This window comes from Lepus europaeus, chromosome 20 (assembly GCF_033115175.1).
Source record: "Lepus europaeus isolate LE1 chromosome 20, mLepTim1.pri, whole genome shotgun sequence".
Classification (NCBI taxonomy): domain Eukaryota; kingdom Metazoa; phylum Chordata; class Mammalia; order Lagomorpha; family Leporidae; genus Lepus; species Lepus europaeus.
In genome coordinates this window covers 431,430-436,973 of record NC_084846.1, presented here as the reverse complement: position 1 = coordinate 436,973, position 5,544 = coordinate 431,430, and the positions used below count along the sequence as shown (strand labels likewise).

General features: G+C 43.6%; 1 pseudogene; it reads left to right on the top strand.

The window, feature by feature from the left end:
• The first annotated feature begins 2,515 nt into the window (after nucleotides 1-2,515).
• Nucleotides 2,516-3,767, top strand: LOC133749812 (zinc finger and BTB domain-containing protein 18-like; annotated as a pseudogene).
• Nucleotides 3,768-5,544: the final 1,777 nt, after the last annotated feature.

Genomic DNA, 5,544 nt, shown 5'->3' with positions numbered 1-5,544 from the left:
AGGCTAGAGTTCCTTCCCTTCTCTTGCCTTTCACAACCTTCCCTTTCCATTTTCTGTTTGCGCTCCACTTCATGAGAGAGGGGAGAGGGAGAGAAATTTTGTTTCTAGTCTATTGATATGGTCTCCTGATCAGCCTCTGAGAATCTTGAAATGAGTGAGACTAATGGTTCTCCAGCCCTCACTGCAGCCCCCATCCCTGCCACAGCCAAGAGCCATGGAATAGAGAATGGCCTGAGGTCAGTGTTAGGTCTCTGCATGTCATTGCTGACAAGTGTCCCTGACTGAGAAGCTGGTCCTGTCTGAGATCCGCCACCTGAAATAGAGCCTGTCCCCCAATACATCAACATTTGAATACTCAGTAGAAGTCTTTTTGGCCTCTGATCATGAAAAAAGGAGGAATCTTTAATCTCTGGAACTCTTTTTGGAAAAGTAAGGGCCTACCTTGTTCATGAGTCCATGACACAAGTGTGGAGGCCACACTGTGCATTCTGATCTCTGTTCTCCAACTGGCAAATGTCTGTCCATCTCCATTTTGTGCAGAAGAGAGGCAGCCATCATGTGTGTACTTGTTGCCTCATAGAATTTATTATGCTTAAACATAGAAAAGTCCTATATGGGAATAGTCTGTGTGTAATTAGACTTCCACACTAAGCAATATATTATGAAAAAATTTCCCCATAACTGATGGACATTATGTTATTGGTTCCATGACCACCAAGTGTCATTTTATATGCACAACTCATACTTGTTTACCCAATATTAGCTATTTGGAATGTCACTCATTTTGTGCAACTGTATATGATATACTAATGATCATTTTATTTGCATATTTCTCTGATTGAAATAATTGGGGAAAATTCCTGGATCATGATATTCCCTAAGAAAGATTTGGTACTTGACAATTCCTTGCTGAAAAACCCACAGATTCCCATTGCCCTCACAAATCCCCATACCCATTGTCAGTTTCTCCCAATCCTCAATCCTTCCTCTTGCCCAGGATACCACCAGTCCACCTTGTATTTCTATGGATCTGCCTTTTGTGGGGACTTCATATAAACTGATACATAGCATTTGTGATCTTCCATTCACTGGCACCTTTCACTGCACAATGTTTTGTGTTTTATCCTTTTTGTATCAACCTGTAGCATACTTTCTTCTTAATATCTAGATCTACATTTGGTATCAAGATACTTGCTGTTAGTCATTAGAGGATGGAAATATTAAGAATATATGTTTTTCAGTCTTCTGAATATAAACTTTACCATTTGTGTTATGTACCACTGAAACACTTGGCAAAGGTCATCAGGGGAGCAATCATAGATCTTGTTCTACCTCCAGACACCAGATTCCAGAATCAATCTTGCTTTATCATAAAATTTTTAAAAAATTTTGCAAGTTTTAAAAATGTTTGACACTCAAGCACTTTTGCTCACTTTTTTGAGACAGGGCCATATTTCAAAACGTGTGTACTGCATCAAATCGCACAATTCTAAATGGCTTTATCTAGCATGTAGATCATTAAGTGGAATCAAAAGAAAATAATTTCTTATACTCTAAATTTGTTTCACGGTTTTTAAGAGTCACAGGAATAGTTTGGAGTGTTCTCCATTTTATAATCTGACTGCAGTTTATTGTAGATACTTGAGATGAGTTAAGACACTGGTAAAGATTTGGGCTTTGAGTGGCACGTGGGTTATGAACCTACATATCTACCTTTGATGTTTAGGATCTCTGCAGGTTTTCTATCAAGTCTGTGCAGGGTCTAGAACTTAACACCTAGGTGGCTTGTATTTGGGGTCAGAAGAAAAACTTGTCAGCTTGCAGCTGACAGCAAGTGCTGTAAGTAACACAGTAGTGCATAAAATGCCCTTCATAGGGGAATTAATTGCATTTAAGAATAATGATTAAAAACAAGAAAAATTTCAATTTAATGTCCTTAACTTATCACTCAAATCAGTAAACAGACTACAGTAGCATATTTTGTTGACAGATGTACTTATTGTATAGCAAGTAAACCCTCTTTCTCAACTGAAAAGATTTTCTGTTCATCTGTTTAAGCAAAAGGAATAAAATTTGACTATTTTAAAGCAAAATTACAAAGTTTTAAATTTTTATGTTAAATAATATAAACTGTGTGAAACTTTAGTAAAGTGCAATTATCCTGGCCCGCAAACCCCAGCCCGGTGACTCTTCCCCGGCTCCCTCGCTTAATGCCTTGTTGTGTCTGGCAGGCTGTGGCTGCCACTGGGCTGCTGCCATGGGGAGCCATCGAGAGTGGAGCCCTCTTTGCTCCGCTGTGCTCCTCAGGCTGCCAGCGGGGGTGAAGGGAGGAAGGGGGTGGAGGGAGGGAGGGAATGGGCGGGGGTGGGTGGGCAAGGAAGCAGTGATTGGTGGTTGGGGGCCGGGAGGGATGGTGGCAAGAGGAGGAGGAAGCCCACCAAGTTGGGAGGAGGCGGAGGATGTGGTAACAGTGACGGTGGGGATGCGGTGACTTAGGGCCACTCCGTGTTATGAAGACAGTATGGAGTTCCCAGACCACAGCAGACAGTGTCTGAATGATCAGAGGCACTAGGGTTTTCTTCGTTACTGCCCAGTTCCGAGCGCACGGATATGTACTGGCTTCATGCAACATGTATTTCCACCTCTTAGAAGGACCAGTTGGACAAAGGGACATTGTTCCTCTGAACAGCGACATTGCTACAGCCCCCGCTTTTTCGCTCTCCTACTTGAATTCATGTATGAAGAGAAACTGCAGTTCAAAGACTTGCCCATTGAAGATGTACTGGCAGCTGCCAGTTACTGCCACATATATGACATCGTCAAAGTCTGCAAAAAAGAAGCTGAAAGAGAAAGCCACCATGGATGTAGACAGCACCACAAAGGAATAAGATGCTTCAAGCTGTTCGGACAAAGTTGAGTCTCTCTGATGGCAGCAGGCACCTAGCAGGCGACTTGCCCAGTGATGAAGACAAAGGAGAAGATAAAAAATTGAACATCCTGTCCAGCAAAAGGGACTTGGCAGCCAAGCCTGGAAAAATGCAGATGCGATTGCCTTCATACTCAGCAGGCATCCCCTAGGGTGGAGGAAAACAGAGCCACAGGCCACAGCAGCTAAAGAACCAGTAGCCAGCTCCTGCAGCTCAACAGACTCTTTGTCCCAGAGGACGTGCTGAGAAGCAACCTGGTGCAGGTGACGGTGGAGAAAGAGTCTTCCTGTGATGAGAGTGAGGTTGGCACGAATAACTATGACATGGAACAGTCTGCTTCCCTACGTCTCCAACATCCTGAGCCCCGCGAGCCAGATCTTCATGTGCCCCCTGTGCAACAAAGTCTTCCCCAGGTCCCACATCTTGCAGATCCCCCTGAGCACCCACTTGTGCCAGCAGGAAGGCATCCGCAGCAAGCCCGCCGCCAATGTCAATGTGCCCACGTGCTCGCTGTGTGGGAAGACTTTCTCCTGTGTGTACACCCTCAAGCGCCACGAGGGGATTCACTCAGGGGAGAAGCCCTACACGTGCACCCAGTGCGGCAAGAGCTTCCAGTACTTGCACAACCTGAGCCGCCACGCCGTGCTGCACACCTGTGAGAAGCCGCATGCTTACAAGTGGTGGGAGCACAGGTTCACACAGTCGGGAGAACTGTAAAGACACATTTGCAAGTTCCACTGTGAGTTGGTGAACTCTTTGTCCCTCAAAAGCAAAGCACTGAGCTTGCCTACTGTCAGAGATTGGACCTTAGAAGATAGCTCTCAAGAACTTTGGAAATAATTTTATAGAAATATAAATTATATATATACATATACATGTATATATTTATATATATCTCTATATAGTTGTGGTACAATCTAAAAGCAGTCTTGTTTCCTGGAACTAAAATGTTGGGATATTAACTTGTTTTTGCACTTTAGAATAGCATGAGAAGCTCACTAATTTAGCATTCTGATAAAAGAAACTTTAGAGAAAGTCTGAGAATAGGGAGGTGTTTTTGTTATGAGGTGGTAGGGAAATAAGCCAGTGAGATCCTCCTAAACAATCATCCTATGACAAAATGCTCTCATATGGCTTAATTTTGTCAATGCTGCATTGTCTTTTGAGCTCTTACTGGCCTCCTCCCCCACACAACAGATTTTTTTTCTTTTTTTTTTTAAGTAGAAATTCCCTCCAGTTTTATTAGCCTCTTTATATGTCTTGAATTGCATGAACCTTTTCTGTCAGAAAACTGAATGCTTTTAGAACCAAATGGAAAATTTCTGAAATCCTGGATAATCTATTTTTAAACAAGTAGTTGACTTTCAACTTTTCTGTGGCAACTTCTGGTTTTCTGACAGTTCCCAATGAGAGAAATTCTGAAAGCGCACTGGGATCACTGGGACATTGTCTCTGTGAAGGTTTGCTTGGATGACAAGGATATTGCAGCTTCAGCAGTGTTGAACTGTGTGCTTAAAAATGTGAATTACTGGAAGATGGTGCAATATTGAGGGTGTGTACTGATAGTCTGGGAAAAGATAGTTTGATAAAAGTGGAGTTACTGTAGTCTTAGGAAAAGGCTCGTGAAAAAATTGCAGAGGAAACTCTTCAAGATCTAGTTGAGAAGACATGGTGGACCTACAGGGAGAGCAAGGACGCCCACGGTGTGGAAGCCCAGCCACAGAGTCTGCGCACCGGCACTGGAAGGGGAGGTGAGACAAAAACCTCGGTAACCTGAGTCATTGGCAGGTAAAGGCAGAAAGAGCCTAGAGGGAATGAGACTTGAAGCCCCACAGGGGAAAGTTCACCAGGCTGACTGGAGGAGAGAAAAAAATGAATAAATAAGGGGAACCAGCGCAGACACTACCGTCTCTGTCCACTCACCTTACAAAGCCAAGCAAGACAAAGAGCAGGCGTGATTTTAGACATACATAAAGTGGCGCCAACCATCAGCCAAGCAGAAAAACCTGACTCTGGTGGGGAGAAATAACTGGAGGTAAGAATCTAGTGAAAGTGTGGAGCTAACGAACTGAGACTGAAAATCTAAGGGTGGGCGAGAGAACTCACCGAGTACACAACTTGGTAACCTTGGCAACCCGGTGAGAGACTGCGGAGAAATTTGAGACCACACTGAGGGCTGCATAGACCCTTTGTGTGGTCCTTGGGGTACAGGAGACTAATACCCACAGGGGCCAGATTTCATACATCAACTACCCTCAATTCCACTCAGCTGTGCAGAATTACTTCTCTTCGAGTCAAAAAAAGAGAGAGAGAGAGAGAGTGAGAGAGTGAGCAAGAGAGAGAACAACCTGGGTGAGTCACCTTTGACACACATTTAATCCTGAAGAACCAAACAGAGCTCTCTGGCCACACCCATCACAGCCTCTAAGGATCCATCAAAAGCAGACAGTCCACTTAATCTAGAGTCATAGTATAATGAGAAAAAACAACACAGGGAAGAAACCAAAGAATATCTCCACAATGCCAAACAACAAATGCAGAAACCGTGGTAACAAGAACAAGGAAGACACTATGACGTTCACAAATGAAAAAGACACCCCAATCCAAGATTATGAAG